The sequence below is a fragment of the Mytilus edulis genome, chromosome 13 (genome assembly GCF_963676685.1).
Source record: "Mytilus edulis chromosome 13, xbMytEdul2.2, whole genome shotgun sequence".
NCBI classification, from domain to species: Eukaryota; Metazoa; Mollusca; class Bivalvia; order Mytilida; family Mytilidae; genus Mytilus; species Mytilus edulis.
In genome coordinates, this window is record NC_092356.1 from 47,730,459 (window position 1) to 47,749,266 (window position 18,808).

At 33.0% G+C, this 18,808-nt stretch overlaps 1 long non-coding RNA gene across 1 annotated transcript; it reads left to right on the top strand.

Moving 5' to 3' along the window:
* Positions 1–1,716: 1,716 nt before the first annotated feature.
* Positions 1,717–17,638, top strand: LOC139500784 (uncharacterized). The gene is made up of 2 exons (XR_011658361.1): positions 1,717–1,825; positions 17,444–17,638. It is a non-coding gene; the product is annotated as an uncharacterized lncRNA (long non-coding RNA).
* The last annotated feature ends 1,170 nt before the right edge of the window (positions 17,639–18,808 follow it).

Consider the following 18,808-nt stretch of genomic DNA (forward strand, 5'->3'; position numbering starts at 1 on the left):
GTGTGGAACAAAAAAAAACCACTTAATACTGATCTGAGAGTACTCGCAGTTAATGACAGCTAGTTCAAAGCCAATAGCAACTAATAAAATAAATTATGTTCTTTTTTTATATGTATCTAAGACTAAATCATCATGCAACTGTAAGCCTTTTTCAACCACGGCAACTGAAAAAGAATTACAAAGTAAGCAACATTCCAGAAAATAAGACACAAAAACTAAAGATTAAGTAACACAAGCCCATCAATAACCGCGGACAAGAACTCATGTGCACCGGAAAGGTAGTAATTCATGTTCCACAATATATGCAGCCGTCAAGTTGTTCATACACAAATCTGATGATCATTCTTTGAATGATAGGAATAACAACCGGACGAAATGTTTGACACGTACATAAGTATGAAATCTATTCATAATGGCGTATGCATGTCAGACCTTAATACCTATCTTTATTGGTAAAAAGAATCCATCATATGTTGGCTTCTTTAATCTAAGGATAATATTATATTCAAATTTTGAAAGCAGACCTTACATTGTTTGATTGATAGGTTGATATTTGATTTACGTCCAGTGGCAAATATTTCATAAATATTAAGGACGAAGACAAACATTGTGGGACTTGCAACACACACCCAACGGACCCATAAAAGAGTTATTGCAAGGTTTAATAACGTGCACAAAACATGGCACTGTCCACACGAGGTACGGATTGTACTTCCCGTTCTAACACAGGTGACTGCGTATGTTATATCCAGCGCACCACAAAACAAGCCTCCCTTCTTTGAGAATATTTTAACTGCCAGTCGGAAACAGACCACGAGTGATCATATTTCTATTCCTCAGTTTTACCTAATACATGGAATAGATGCTGTCAACATTCACCAATATTTGAAATATTCAGCGACAAACATTATTTATTATTTTGGCCCTTGATTGAAATAGAAAATATTCTTATTACTCTATTATACAGGGGAAAAGTTAAACACAATTGATAAATGTGTATGCAGTGCGCTGCATCATAATTGTTAATTGTTATACAACATAAATATAATCGTTGTTCAGAAGTAAAACAACCCGATACTAGAACAGGTTTGCATATTTTTATCTAACAGGTTAATTAAATCTTTGATCATTATCCAGTACATATAAACTATGATGAATGAATTGTATAATCATTATATAATTATAAATTTTACGAGTAGTATACGTACTAGACTCTAAAGTAGTACAGTGTGCCAATTGTTACGCTCTGTTTCAGTTGCATTAATCTAGTACATGCACTCTTTAAACTTGTTTTCTTTCCGAATCATAATTAGGTAACTTAACAAATATTGATCTAGATTAATTCATTATGATTTAAATGATTAGGGTGGTTAAAAAACCCACACTATTATACTTGCAGACGTTCGTTATGTAACTTCAATTTCTAGTCAGACCGATCAATGAAATACTATTAAGTTCAACGAACGGTCATGAGTGGATATTTTTTAAGTAAGTCTTGACGACGTCATTCAGTAGTGAAGATATTTTAACAATAACAGGAATCCGCTCCGACCACTGATGAAATATATGTCTCAGAGATCATATGTGATTCAGAATCTACCCTGAATCATACATAAATTTTATAAATAAACACAATTTAGTAAATATAGCTATGACGAAAACTTGGCAAACGTTCAATTTGACCTGATTCATTATAATTGTGAATTACGCAGTTCTCTAGTTCCAATAAAAGACTTTGACCATAACAAACATAGGAAAGCAAGATTTCGAAGAGATGGATATACAGAAGTGTCATTTATTGTAACTTGGCTAAAGGTACACCCAGGTAAGTCATTTTCTACTATTTGATTACATTTGCGAGGACACGTGTTTTTTGTTTTGGTTTTATCTCCGAGGTTAAATTGCGTATTGTCAAAATTATGTGTTTCCTTCAATAAAAACCCATTTTATATATGAATTTGTCAATAAACGTGATTTGGTTTTAACGACCACTGAAGCATGTATCCTATCTTTTTTAAATATTGATAAAACTCGTGGCTTAGTATTTACGTAAGTAACTGTAAGTATGTCGTCATTAAATTAAACATAATAAGTGCAATTCTCAAGAAATAAGATTTTATTTTTGTTTTTTCACGTGTCTGCTTCTGAATTTTTCTTCCTTTTTTTGGGTGTGTAAATTATTGTATTATAAGATGCAACGACACTCGTGACAACTTACAATTCCCGTTTTTTAGCTCACCTGGCCCAAAGGGCCAAGTGAGCTTTTCTCATCACTTTGCGTCCGGCGTCCGTCGTCCGTCGTCGTCCGGCGTTAGCTTTTACAAAAATCTTCTCCTCTGAAACTACTGGGCCAAATCAAACCAAACTTGGCCACAATCATCATTGGGGTATCTAGTTTGAAAAATGTGTGGCGTGACCCGGTCAACCAACCAAGATGGCCGCCACGGCTAAAAATAGAACATAGGGGTAACATGCAGTTTTTGGCTTATAACTCAAAAACCAAAGCATTTAGAGCAAATCTGACATGGGGGGAAAAATGTTTATCAGGTCAAGATCTATCTGCCCTGAAATTTTCAGATGAATCGGTCAATCGGTTGTTGGGTTGCTGCCCCTGAATTGGTAATTTTGAGGAAATTTTGCTGTTTTTGGTTATTATCTTGAATATTATTATAGATAGAGATAAACTGTAAACAGCAATAATGTTCAGCAAAGTAAGATCTACAAATAAGTCAACATGACCAAAATGGTCAGTTGACCCGTTTAGGAGTTATTACCCTTTATAGTCAATTTTTAAACATTTTTCGTTAATTAAAGTAATCTTTTACAAAAATCTTCTCCTCTGAAACTACTGGGCCAAATTAATCCAAACTTGGCCACAATCATCTTTGGGGTATCTAGTTTAAAAAATGTGTGGCGTGACCTGGTCAACCAACCAAGATGGCCGCCACAGCTAAAAATAGAACAAAGGGGAAAAATGCAGTTTGTGGCTTATAACACAAAAACCAAAGCATTTTGAGGAATCTGACATGGATAAAAATGTTTATCAGGTCAAGATCTATCTGCCCTGAAATTTTCAGATGAAGCGGTCAGTCGGTTGTTGGGTTGCTGCCCCTGAATTGGTAATTTTGAGGAAATTTTGCTGTTTTTGGTTATTATCTTGAATATTATTATAGATAGAGATAAACTGTAAACAGCAATAATGTTCAGCAAAGTAAGATCTACATATAAGTCAACATGACCAACATGGTCAGTTGACCCGTTTAGGAGTTATTGCCCTTTATAGTCAATTTTTAACCATTTTTCGTAAATTAAAGTAATCTTTTACAAAAATCTTCTCCTCTGAAACTACTGGGCCAAATTAATCCAATCTTGGCCACAATCATCTTTGGGGTATCTAGTTTAAAAAATGTGTGGCGTGACCTGGTCAACCAACCAAGATGGCCGCCACAGCTAAAAATAGAACATAGGGGTAAAATGCAGTTTTTGGCTTATAACTATGAAACCAAAGCATTTAGAGCAAATCTGACAAGAAGTTAAATTGTTAATCAAGTCAATATCTATCTGCCCTGAATTTTTCAGATGAATTGGACAACTGGTTGTTGGGTTGCTGCCCTCCAATTGGTAATTTTTAAAGAAATTTTGTCGTTTTTGGTTATCTTGAATACTATTATAGATAGCGATAAACTGTAAACAGCAATAATGTTCAGCAAAGTAAGATCTACAAATAAGTCAACATGACCTAAATGGTCAATTGACCCCTTAAGGAGTTATTGCCCTTTATAGTCAATTTTTAACAATTTTCATTAATTTGGTAAATTTATGTAAATTTTTACCAAATATAGTTCTCTGTTACTAATGGGCAAAGTTCATTATAGATATAATTGTAAGAAGCAAAATCGTTCAGTAAAGTAAGAACTTCAAACACATCACCATCACCAAAATACAATTTTGTCATGAATCCATTTGTGTCCTTTGTTTAATATGCACATAGACCAAGGTGAGCGACACATGCTCTTTAGAGCCTCTAGTTTTAATTCTATTTGTTTTTACATTACAAATATGTCACTGTGTCTCATCCATGCTATTATTGACCATGGGCCACATCTACGGATTCACGTTGACGGACAATGGACATTGGTTGTATGCCATTCTCAAGAGGTAATTTCACAGCTCCCCTTTTTACATTGATATAAGATAAGATAAGATAAGAATTTTATTAATCTAATCAAGAACCCATAAAGGGCATCATTTTACAACACAATATGATTGGAAAAAGCAAAACAGAAAACTAATACCATACTATAACATTATGGACAGGATCAGAGCCTAACACAACATGTGTTTTATATAATTATTATATTAATTCTTATAACAATAAGATATTATATTATTTCATATATTTTGTTTACATCTAGATCTTATTTCTAAACCTTTAATAATGTAATTTCCTAGGCACATGAGAGTTGGTAAATGCTCATTTGTGAACAGCCAGAAATATTTCTTATCATTAGGTAGTTCTTTAAAATTAATACAAAAAGTGATAACTTTATCAAATAATAGTTTCCTCTGTTCATCATATAATGGACAATTTACTGTAAAATGGGTCTCATCTTCAATAGAATTTGATCCATGTGATAAGCAGTGATGACATAGACGTTGAGTTCTCTCTATGTATTTTTTACTGTATCTATCTTTCTCAATTCTACGATCATGAGCACTTATTCTCATTTTACATATAGCTCTTCTTATACTAAAATCTTTAATTGATAAATAAGCCTCCTTTACAAAGTCAGTTTTGAGGTTGAAATAATTTTCTAATTTACTATTACCTTGTGATAAGGTTTCAGATCTTTTGACCAACCAAAATGTTTTGAAACTATTACAAAGTTTATCTTTTACAAATTTAATTAATTTATTGAGCTTTGTATCTAAATTTTGTATATCAAGTGATTGAAGTACATATTTCATAGATGAATACCAACAATTAATGTTTTCTGCATCTAAAATTTTATTACAAACATAAGCATCATAAAGTAACCCTTTGTCCAACTTGTTAAGCCTGTGTACATATTTTACCATAGATATAATGACAGAAAAATAAAGAGGAAATCTTGCAACCTCTGATAACACTGCTAAATTTGAGGCTTTCTTATTTACACCAAGAATATACTTTAAATATCTGAAATGTGATTTTTCCAAATAATCATTTATGTAGATTAATTCAAATAGATAATCACTTTTTTTCTTACAAGCAGCAGAGTTAATTTTAAATGAACCCCAAATTTCACTACAATATAATAAAATTGGTTTTATTGTGTGATCATATAAATGAATTGCAGTATCAATACTTGGATTACAAGCTGACATGGATTTTTGTAATTTGAATTTTGCCTTTAAGGATTTTTTGAATAGCTCTTCTTTCCCCTGTTGAAAAAGACCACTAGAGGTAAAGACTATCCCTAAATATTTACATTCATTAACACATTCTACAGCCTCTTTATCTAAATAAAATGATTCCTTCAAAAATTTTCCAGGCTTGTTAAAAATTAAAACTTTTGTTTTGGACAAATTTACATCTAGACACCAGTCAATACAATAAGTATGCAATATATCAAGTCGGTTTTGAAGACCTTTTTTAGTGTTTGATAATACAATAATGTCATCAGCGTACATAAGACAATCAATTCTACGCCCATTGATATCAACAGCATCTGGACTTGGCTCAAATTTTGGAGGCAGATCGTTAATGAAAAGCTTAAATAAGTTTGGACTTAGAACATCCCCTTGTCTTACCCCAACTAGCGAGCTGAAAGATGGTGTTAATATATAAGATTTAACAAATTGGTAGGCAGGCGAATGAGATTTTGATATACTTTACTGTCTATATATAGTAATATGTTGAAATATTGTTAAATGTATCGGCAACTAGAATCGAGAATCTATAAATATTGTATGAGCATCCGGACACAACAATCATATTATTGCGTAAGATTCAGTTTCATTAAGTCGTCACAAAGTCTAAATACGTATCAGCATTGAATGTTTTAGATGAAACACCCAACGCACGTCACACTGCGGTAAGGCAAAGTCCGTCCGTCTGTCTGTAACCTACTACGAAACAGCGCATGATTTCGTTTGATCATCTTTGGGTAGGTTTTTTAAAATGCATATAATTATACACTTAATGTATGCACTTAACCAAACTATGACTTCTTGTTTAACAATTAAACAATTTGTGTTGGATATATAGGTCATAAGTCCTTTATTGTGTTTTTTTCGTGTTGTTGTTTTTTTGTTGTTGTTTTTTTTTTGCTACTTTGCGGTGGTCCTCTGTCTTGAGGCTTCAGTGAATGTACGAATTCCGTGTTGTCTTTGAAACAACAAAACAGAGGACTGTTAGAAGCTTTGTGTCTCTATTAAGTTCTTTGAATTAAAACTCTCATATTTCTTTTTTCTAATAAAATACACGTGAGTAATGTTATCACAGATTATTGATATACGAACTAAAAAAGGCCAACCCAAAACCAATCCAACCACAACATACGAACGTTAAATAGCCATGGTATTCCCTTGGTTAGGTTTAGGGGGTTTACTGGTACTACGCAATCAAAACAAAAAGGTTGAATGATTTAGTCCTGTAAATTTTTTGGTTTGTTATGTGATTTTCCTGTGGCCAGTTACACAGGCACTTGTCTCCCAAAAAATGTCCTATATACCTTAATATCACACATAACAAGTTTTAGTTGGCAACTGAGAAATCGACATATTACGGAATTTTACGACAGGGTGACATTTTTCAAAACTTTTAGTTAAGTACCTTGTGTTATATTAAGGTATATAGGATTTTTTTCGGAGACAAGTGCCTGTGGCCAGTTACTACAGCTGACCACATGATCTGTTATTTCTAGAGTTATTTCGATGTGACAAGAATATCTTCGCGACACGCCTCCTCTATACGAAAAAGCGTCGTTTATCTAATGTTTTTGAACCCATCCCTGCTATTACCATTCCTTGTTAAACTGGTATAAAATTTGATGATTCCAGGAAAATAGCATTATGTAACAACGGCACATTTATAGAAAAAAATTGAATAATTGAGTAGTTTCGTTAGCTAACTTATTGACTTTGTCTATCAAAGTAAATTTATCTGTCTGGTATATAGTAACTTGTAAAGAAACAATCAATATGATACCGCTATTAAACAATTACCGATTCCAGAATAAATTAAATACAAAGTTATTCATATCAAAGTACATTTTTTTCTCCAATGCTATTATTCCCCGCAATTTTTCATAAAGCAGCCAAGTTGTTTCTTCGGGTTTTATCACGCTAAAAAATATTGACAGTGACAAATGTGTCTCAAAGAAATGACGATCACAGTTCTATTTTACTTGGCATCTGAAACGCGGGAAAAGTGAGTTTCAAAACGCTTGGTTTCAATAGGTTGGTTAATCATTGCCTTTTTGGTAAAATGTAAATATGGAATAAAGAAAGGCAAGAAATAGAAGACAGTTACGTTCAGGTGTACTAATTAAAATTCTACTATATGTTCTTTGCAATGTGTCAAAAAGACTCTTTTGTCATCTACATGCACTTACATGAGTGAATGGAAATATACACACGAATATACATATAGATGACAATGTTTATTGTTGGCGTCTACTTCGCGATCTGCTCTATGATATGTCGGTAGATTTCTATTATTCACTCAATGTAAAAGACGAGAGTGGCAGAATTAAAAGGTTAAGCATATTGCATTGACTACTTATTCGAAGGTGAATACAGAGTTATGTTTAACAAAGCAAGAGCGTTTTGAACAACACAAACATATATGATTGTTTGTTTGATTGTTTATTTGATATAAATATCTAACACCACTTTCGGTGATATTTGCTATATCATGGTGACTCAAATGTAAAACCTACACTTCTCTATGGGTCAGAAACTTGGAGACTAACAGCTGCGTCTACTTAAACATTATTGGAATTAAGTGGCCAAACCATCATTAGAACCAACGAATTATAGAGGACAAGACAAAAATGTATAGAAAGATTGGACACACTCTAACTAGACAGTCGTTAGATTCGAATCCTCAGGGCCTTCATAAAAAAAATAAAAATCACAAAAACACATAAAAGAGGGCAACCAAAAACCGTCTGGCGCAGATATCTAACATCTGATCTACAGAAAATTGGGAAAACGTGGGAAGAGGCAAAGAAACTAGCAAAATACAAGAAAAGGTGGAAAGTCAATGTGGTCGCCCTATGTCCCCCATGGGACGAAGTGGATTAAGTCAAGTAGGTCATGGTGAAAGCATTTCATCGGCAGTGGAAGCTATTGTTCCCGGAGACCTGCAACAGAAAGTTTCTTGTCAACTACAAATGTACGAAGAAAGTCCCACTGTATACTAGTAAATGAATAAGGAAGGAGAAATGAGTACTAGTACATTAAGACAGGAAGGCTGAGTTTTAAAAAAAACTACACATAGATTGGTTCTACAAGATTTAAACCGGATGACTGATTATGCGTATATTTAAGCACTATTTGGCTTGTGTATACTAGTTGATATAGACAGCATGACTGAGTACTTTATTAAATAGATACATAGGCAGGTTGATCGAGTCATAGTAGTAGTAGATTTATGTTGTAGAACTGAGTACTCGTAGACGTTTGTAGAAGAGGGACGAAAGATACCAAAGGGACAGTCAAACTCATAAATCTAAAAAAAACTGACAACGCCATGGCTATGTTTGTGATATTTGTCATGTCTGGTGATGAGGGGACACCTGCCGTATCAGACGACAGTAGTTGAGGATTGGTACTATAAAATACAGACATAAATACTGATTACTATCCGATTTAGTGAAGATAACCGAATACTGCTAGATCTAGGTTGTAAGACAGAGTACAAGCAGACGTATGCAGAAAGACTGATTACAAGAATATTTAAGCAGAAATACTGAGTACTAGGAGATGTAGACAGTGTGATTGAATACTGATAGATTTAGGCATGAAGACTGAATACTCATGATACTAGAAGATTTATGCAAGATTATTGACTTGAGTACTAGAAGATGTAAACAGGTGGTCTAACTACTTAGTCTAGTACATAAGACAGGATTTTTCAAGTAGTCGAAGATTCAGACATGAGGACTGAATGCTATGCAGAATATTCATGAAGGCGGACTGAGTACTAATAGATCCAGACAGAACACTAACCAAGTTGTTAGTAGATTTGGATTGGAGAATTTAGTACTAAACTATTTAGGGAGACCAATATCTGGGACAGAGTTAGTGTCCGAGGAAAGAAAGGGTGTTATTATAGAAATTGGTAAAAAGATGGCAAAGCATATCGATGCAAAGTAGTTTTATTAAAAGATTTTTTTTCTAGATCAGAGAAAGGGGTGAATATCTAGTGCCAACATTTCTATGTGAAGCAAGTTGGAGGGAGTTCATTCACCATAAACAATGGAGACTTTAGAATTATTTAAGCCTTAGTTTTTGCATAAACATAAAACCAGGATACTTTGTTGACGATACTTTACACATTTATATTTTTTGCTATGTGATCTTCACTTTATAGGAACATTTACGTCATACCTTGGCGTATAATCGATGTTAATTTACGCAATAATTAGGTAGACATGAAGAGATTCCCATACTTTAAACATGTGTTGTTGTCTTTGATATCACATGATTTTTTCTTGTTGTTTTCTCATTAGATGACATAATAGTTTATTTTAACTCTAAATATATAAATATCAAACTAAGATAAAACGTGTTTTGGAAACGAACATACCAGTTTACATATAAAACAAGGGTACTAGGTTGGCGATACTTTACACATTCTGCTATGTGATCTTTATTTTATTGCAACATTATGTCATTCTTGGCATACAACCAGTGACAATTTACACTATTATGATGTATAACTGAAGAAATTCCCATAATTTAATCATTTGATTCAAGCATGTGCTTTTTTATTGATCTAACATGCATTTTTCTTGTTTGTTTTCTCATAAAAAGACTATATATTATTTAGATACATATGTTCTAAGATAAAGTGCATTTTTGCTAACTAACACACCAGTCTACGTATGAAACCAGGGTACTAGGTTGACGATACTTTAATTTTTTTGCTAAATGCATACTATACTTGGCGTATAACCAATTACAATTTACGCAACAATTAGTTACACATGATTTAACCAAGTGCGTATTTTGTCTTTCTTCCCCACCCCTTTTTTATAAAACAATTGCTTTTTGGTATACATTTGCTCGACTCTTCAATAACAACAGGCTCTAGGTCAAGTAACTAGGTAATATGTGCTTCAATGAAGACATAAACGTTGTCACAACGTGTTTCCTTGCACATTGGAGGTTTGAAAGACTGTACACAAAAATGGATCGAAAATTAAAAAGAAATATACATTTGTACTATAAACCAACTTATTTTCACGGATACATTATTTCGCGGACACATTATTTTCGCGGATACTTTATTTCGCGTTTAGCCCTTTCTAGCTCATTTCGAGGCGATTAAATTTCACGATTCTCAAATTTACTTGGTGTAGTTTAGTAAGGAAAAATCAAAGTTTTACATATTCGCGACGATTTATATTCGCGATATTTTTCTATTCGCGAAAGTAAATCACAAATATTAGTTGGTTTACAGTTGGTCTAACAGATTGGCGTCTTGTTATTAGACATGATAAAGTAACCCGATAGTTCCTCCTCTTTTTTAATATACCAAATACAATGTATGTCGGTATCTAGACTTTATTTCCTCAAACAATCGTTTTAATCAATTATTTACAAAAGTAAAAGTACAACTACTGAACTCCGAGGAAAATTCAAAACGCAAAACCCCTAATCAAATGGCAAAATCAAAATCCGAAACACTTCCAACATTTACAAGTTTAACCTTTTAGAAATGATAGATAAACTCATCATAGATACCAGGATTTCAATTTTGTATTTACGCTATAGACGCGTGTTTCGTCTACAAAAGACTCATCAGTGACGCTCGAATCCTTAAAAGTTAAAAAGGCAAAATAAATTACGAAGTTTAAGAGCATTGAGGACCAAAATTCCTAAAAGTTTTACCAAATACAGCTAAGGTAATTTATTCCTGGGATAAAAAAAAACTCCTTATTTTTGTGAAAATTTTTGTAACAGGAAATTTATAAATATGAGCATATAATTGATGTTCATGTCAACACCGAAGTGCTGACTACTGGGCTGGTGATACCCTCGAGGACGAACCAGCAGTACCTTTTTAATAAACATGATAGATCTATACGATTCCTCCCCTTTACCTTAGTATGACAAACTCGCCATAGAAGTAAACTGATAATTCATTGTTCTACAAATGTTTAGAACGATATGTGTTATATCCATCATGCATGGGGACCTTATTTAGTGAAGAAACCGTCTATAATACGTTGATAATGTTTTAAGATTTAGATCTGGTACTCGTGAAATTCAACCCATCCCATACGGTTATCTTTTGACAGAAAACCATCTGCCTCACTTAAATTGTTCATGTATCTAAATTAAATCATGATACATTGTATAGTAATTTCCACACGAACTGCGCATTTTTGCGGTAAAACTTGTTTTGGAGTTAGAACATTACAGCAAAAACCACGCTTGTCAGCAAGGATGTCTAGATGCACCAAGCGTTATGTTCGTTTTCATAATATTAAATATTCTGTTAGAACGGTTTGATCTAAACTTTGGAAAGTAATAATTTAATTATTAAATTTGTTGTATTCGAAGAGTTAACATAACTGGAATATTTGTTAAAAATATTTAGAGTAATTCCATACCTCATAATAGCATCGAATCACAATGGTCATATATAATCAGTCAGAAAAAGATTGAAAAATTACCAGATTTTATATATACATGGATTTTATGTTCTGTATTGATATATAATTGAGTGTAATGAATGACGTTTGTTCTTTGTTTGTGTGTTGATGACAATCCAGATTTTGGATTTTATATGACTTTAACTTTCATGATGTCAAATATTAAAAATGTTTTCTTTACCTTCACAGTCTGTCTAGACTTGGTGCTAATTTGAAGACGTAAAATGTTGTTGTTTTCTTTTTCTGCTATCATTATTTACGGCATTTTATGAAAATTGCGCAGCGATTTTCATAAAGACTGGTATCCATATAACCTTCGGCCAATTTCATACTTTCATCATCATAATATAACAGACAGTTAACTGGTAAACTGAAATAATTCAATGTTTGCCACATGACTTTTGTAAAATGGATAATTTGTCTTTTATAAGACAATTAGTTGATGGTTGGTTTATTGTTGCTTATCATGCTGTGTCCAGTATGAAGCACAATGTTATTGGTTTGAGGTAGTAGGTATAAATCTCAATGCTTAAATTATAAGCCTGGTACCTTTGATAATTATTAACACCACTGGGTCGATGCCACTGTTGGTTGACGTTTCGTCCCATCACCACCCTAGTAGTCAGCAATTCGATGTTGACATGAATATAAATTATGTTGTCATTTTATACTGTTTGCAAAAGTATGAATTATTCAAAATACTAAGGATTTTCAAATCCCAGGCATAGATTACCTTAGCCGTATTTGGCACAACTTTTTTGAATTTTCGGTCCTCAATGCTCTTCAACTTTATACTTGTTTGGTTTTCTAACTACAAATGTATTATGATTTGAGCGTCACTGATGAGTCTTATGAAGACGAAACGCGCGTAGGACGTACTAAATTATAAGCCTGGTACCTTTGATAACTATTAGTCTTGTGAAATATTGATATCATTCAAAACCTTATCCTAAATTAACAAAATATGAATTTATTTTGATACAAAAACATTTATCAAAAAAGTCCATAAGGTGTATTCCTTTGGTAGATTAACCTAATTAAAGAGAAATATGCGTCTACAAGACAGGAAACCAATACTAGTACATTGCCAAATCAATAAAATTGTTTAAAAATTACATAAATAGACTTTTGGAACCATGGATGTTATATTCATATAAAAACTGCATAGACAATTTTTTAAATGATAAATGACAAAATAATGTTTTACTGTTTAAAGACATTTTACGCATTAAATTTATATCGTGTTGTTTTGTTTTCATTTTAACAGCACTGGTTCGATACCTTCTGGTAAACTATCAGTCCCTAAGTGTATCATCAGCTCAGGTGTCAGTATTCCGGAACAGACATGATTTATAACAAACCTTTCTAAACTGGTTCGTTTATAAATTTTGAAATTATTAATTAGACACTAAGGTTTCGATTCTCTCCAGTGAATTTGACCGTTGAAGGATTTAACCAATATTTCAGATCCCTCTTGGTTATATTGCTCTTCTACTGTTTCGGATCTCATACATCCTTTTCTTTCTGATATTCGGCTTTGAGCATTCCCCATGAAGTATATGTAAAAGACAACATAATTTTGAACGCATGAAATTTATAATTTACCAATTTTTTTTTATGAAATTATAAAACATATGTAGTGAAACAGAAAATATTGTTACGGACTTATCACTTTAATAGAAAACCGTGTATGGCTACTTCAGGGGTAACATTAGGTAACAGTAGTAAATAGATGATCAAAAGTACTTTAATCCATTACCTACATACACCGAGATTTGATAAACTACCAATGGAATCGAACGAATACCATACGCAGGGAAACCGGGTCGTCAACTGTAATATACAAATGAGTAAATATGATTGCCAATCAAACAATTATCCACCAGTGGCAAAACAACGAGAATAAAGGCAACTGCAATTCACCGTACGATGTAAAAAATACCGATCTCCAAGGAAAATTGGAAACACACCAAAAGAGAAAACCAATGGCCTGATTGATGCTGAAACAATTAAACAAAGCATGGCAGATAACAACAGACGATAAAAGCTGAATCACAGACTCTGGACACACAGACAGAAACATCATGTGGTGGGGTTCGACACGTTTATTAATCCTAAAACCTCCAACCTGAGCCGTTCTCAGTGACTGAACAGAACAAAAGATGAAAAAAGTGTAAAATAACTAGTTGGAAAAAGCTTTAATCATCGTATCGATACTGAGCATGGAAGCAAGGTACGTCCACCCGTACGTTCGTATGCACGTCACGAAATTGGTTTCAGTCTCTAGCATTAGTTTGCCTCAACCAACTGTTATATAAACTCTCTCTTATAAATACGTCCGAAATTAAAACATTTCTATTCTATCTACATGGCTAAATAAAAGGCAAGTCAAAACGTAGGCTTGGTTTGCTCGCAGTAACTTTTTATTTTCTGTACGATACAACATGTAATAAAGATAATAAAACATTACAAATATCTCTCAACAAACACACATCTAGCTATTCTACACGAAATCATTATAATATAATGCAAATAATATACTATGCAGAACTTGTTGTACTTAGAAGTAACAGTGAACACCTTGATATATATTATACAATTGTCGGACTTGTATATGACTATAGAACCCCGCCCGTAATACCACTTAAGAAATTACCATGCAGTACTAACCAAAGACTTATATATAGATACTAATCAAACTTGTTCTACAAACTTGTTCCACAGTTACTAAAGATAGAAATAGATAAGGGATAATTCAAATATAACTGAATAGAAATAAATGAAACTTATAAATACACACTGATTATCCCAACAAAGCAGAGATCAAGTTGAATTTGGTTGCGTCACTTTTACTGTTTTAGAAATATGCCCTTTTCAAATGGAACAAATGCTGAATTTTTCGTTTCTGCTTTTAGCTTTCCTCAACCGAATGCTAAGCCAGGGTCACATATTCACTGCTTGTACAGCCGGCCTTGACAGGACCATTCCAAATTAAAATTTGTTAAAAGTCTGATCAAGATCCTGTGAATCGTGGCTGAAAATTTAAATTTAATGTTGTTCATGAATCAATCTTATTCAGCCGTTTCCAGTCGAATTTTGTCCCGAGTATCCCGTTCTAAATCCGATTCTAATCTTATTTACATCTTTCCCAGGTTTAAAAACGACTGAATCTATCCCGACAGTGTCCCGATGCTGCCGATGTCGATCCGACAGACATCACACAGTGACCAGACAGTGAACCGACGCTGACGGAAGATATCCGTTAAAAACTTTTAAAGAACACGGGATGATCAAGTTCTGTCGGAAGGCAATCTTATCACAGTCTGCTGCACTCAATCGGCAAAAAAACAGCAATGAAAAATCTCGCCAGATCATGCCAATTCCACAGGACACCGTCCAAAAAACACAGAACAGTATTACGATTTTTTCGATCCGATACAGCAGAATCTGTCACGCACAATCACGATTGTAATCCGACTAGATAAAATCGGATGAGTTTTCCCGAATGTTACGGGACGCACTTTACTGTCGGGGGTTCTTTGTCGACCTCAATGATATGTAGGAATCTGTTACGAACTTATACTACAGCGTTCAGGCAATAAAAGGACATTCCAGATCATTGAGGATAGAAATTCGATTTTTTTACTTTTCGTGTCCGCATTACAATTTTGATTTGATATACATGTAGCTGGATCTGTCACGACAAAGTCACGATTTTAATCCGACTAGACAAAATCGACTGCGTTTCTCTGAATGAAACCGGACGCACCTAACTGTCTGGGCCCTTTTGTTTGAATTTTGGTAGCGTCGCTTTAAATATTCTAGAGTTATGCCCCTTTTTAGATGGAAAAATTGCTGAATTTTTCGTTTCTTTTCTCTAACATAAGTCTGCCTCAACCAAATGTTATGAAACTTATACACAATACGTATTACCAAAAATTTACAAATTTGGGAAGCGTCGCTTTAACTGTTCTTCAGAAACTTATGTTCGTTTATACTTTTATATGATATGCAAGCGGGTGCATCATCTATGTCCCATTGACACATTTCCCATTTGTATCACTTATCGTTTGATCTCAAATGGGAGCAATAATCGACACTGTGTGAACGCCACTTTATGAAACTTATCCTCAATGCTTATTACCAAAAACTTAGATTAAGTACAAAATAAGATAATATCCCTTTTTCATGTTTAATACAAGCGGAGGCATAATCTGTGTCCCATGGACTTTGAAGAGTTGTAAACGAGTCATGTGTTTAAATTAAGAATTCAAATTGGATGAAACCCTAAGCAATAAGGCAAGAATCAATACATTGATAAGTACAGGGGTTAGAATCCCGCGTTAGGAACAACACTGTTGGGATCAATTTGCGACGACGTATACAACAGTTATGGTGTTAGCCCTGTAACCTGTCGGAGACAGTTGTCAAATATTTAGAAGATACTTAGGTGTAAAAAAAAATGACGGTTGAAATTATACATTGAAACATGTTTTGATACTAAAGTTTGGTAACCAAATACAACCAATCCCATGCTTTTATCATCTTATGACAGACAGACATCTGGTTAACCGAAATAATTAATGCGTTCTAATTAAATCATGATGCATACATTAGATAATCCCTATACTATGTCGTCTGGTATTTTAATACATATTGCGCATTTCTTGTGGTTTAGGATGTTGTTTGTCGATATCGAGCTTGACAATTTATTCCACACCTCTAAGCAATAGTATAATTAAATTTAGTATTGATATTAGAATAAATTAGTTTGATAACCAAATTTGATTTTATTATACCATTTAAAATTGTGAATTCAATACACATCTTACATGTTGTCTTCTTTGATCACTGGACAGCATCATATGTAATATAAATGATGATATGATGTCAAAATATTTTTCTCCCCGTTTAAATGTTGATTTGAAGCGTGAAAGTTTGTGAAAAGTAGAACACCGTCAATTGTATAGTTTAACAAATAATCCATATCACTGACGGCCATACTGCACTTAATGTACCAGGCGATCATCTTCTTAAAACTATATAAACAGAATTTAAGCTGAGATCCGCATATATAACCGAAACCGTCAATAAACTGACATTAGGTCCTTAATTAATATGCTTGTCATATTATTCTGTTAACGTAGTCAAACAAACCAACATGTTTTCCTGTGATACTAAATATATATTTCCAAGCAATATTTATGCAACAACCGTTTACTAGCTTTGTTTTTGCTTGAATAGATTAAATTGAGAAAAGAAAGATCGTTTTGTACTTTACTTGAAATATTTGCCCATATTATATATATGCCATTTTACTGAATTCTTATTTATTATTAAGTCGCAGTATCAAAAATACTTAACGGACCACTTGACTGGTCCAATTTATACGAAACAAAGACCGGCTTATGGCCAATAGATAAAAAGAAGACATTTTGAACTAACTATGATATTTCGTATTTTTCATAAAACGTGTTGTTTATTGTTTTGTTATTATTGTCATGTTAAAAGTCATGAAATTCTAATAAAATTTACTATTTAACTTTTAATTATATATTCCCCAAATATAGGCATACTACTGCAACACTTGTTGATGTCGCCACTACATGTATCATGTGATTTCTACCTACACACTACAGACTGTGACGTATTATCTAACAGCACGTATTGTAAATGACCTATTTTTTGTCATCATGTTATATATACGTGACGTGGTATTCTGAAATTGATAAAATCAACATATTAAATAAATGTTATTCATGTGTTGTTATTGGTGTATAAAATACATAAACTTTATGAAAGAATTTTAGTAAGCATTTGATATAAGCTACGTAATTGATATAAATGTAATGTGTGTATCCGCAGTCACAAAGGTAAGTTCTTTCATTACATTACTTTAATTTAAATGATTTCATTCTTATGATTTAACCGTCGCTGTCATTATATTCATGATAAATCTTCAACAAATAACAATTATATTTAATGAAATTAACGCAGAATCCATCAAAATGAAACCCCTAGTTACCCCTTTAGACGTCACCATAACATCTGTTTCATTCAAAAATGTACTCCATGAGCTTATGTTCACCAATCACGCTGATTGATAAATCCTTTAAAGAATGTATGAAGGGGTACTGGAGGTTTTCAATAACCATCTTAATTGTTAACATATCAATTTAGAGTTAATACTTTGAAACATTAATTCTACGTAAAATTTGTCTTTATAAGATGTAAGTTATAACGGAGACAGTTCGAAGTTCCAAATAGAATTTTGTCTAATATTTGTTCTATAAATTTCCCAGAAAATAATAATTTATCAACTTCAATGTTGCTATTACGTCATAAAGTTATGATGTAAGAATGTATACAATAACTGAATGTCTTAACAGATGAATAGTTTAAGACTAAAATAAATTTATTAGTAAAAAAGGCTTTCATAAATCATAAGAGGAATTGAATGAAATGAAATAAAACCGTTTAAATATTAAAATTATAAAAGTTTAAGTGATGAATGTGTCATTCAATCCAATTGCTTTTGCGGCTTCTGTTGGATGGCACTATTTTGTGTGTTCGCACATTAACAAATGTTTCAATAAGGTTTTAGTAACTCTAAGTAATTGTTTGCCACAGTATTGCCAGTTTATTGTCGATTTCAACGCTCCCTTGTTTTCTAATGTTTTGTATTGTATCAATACTCATCAAAGATCCAACTCTTAATATTTGGAACACCAGACGCGCCCACGTCGACATAAGACTCATCAATGACATGGCAACCTTAACTGAATATAAACATTTACTCTTAAGAGGTTCAACTATTACAATCTATGTATTTGAGCCAAAGTTGCAGTGTGTTCTATTGTCTCACGTTCAGATACTTACATATCCAACATAATCGTTTATAATTCATTAACCATGTTCAGGTCTAGTAAGGATTA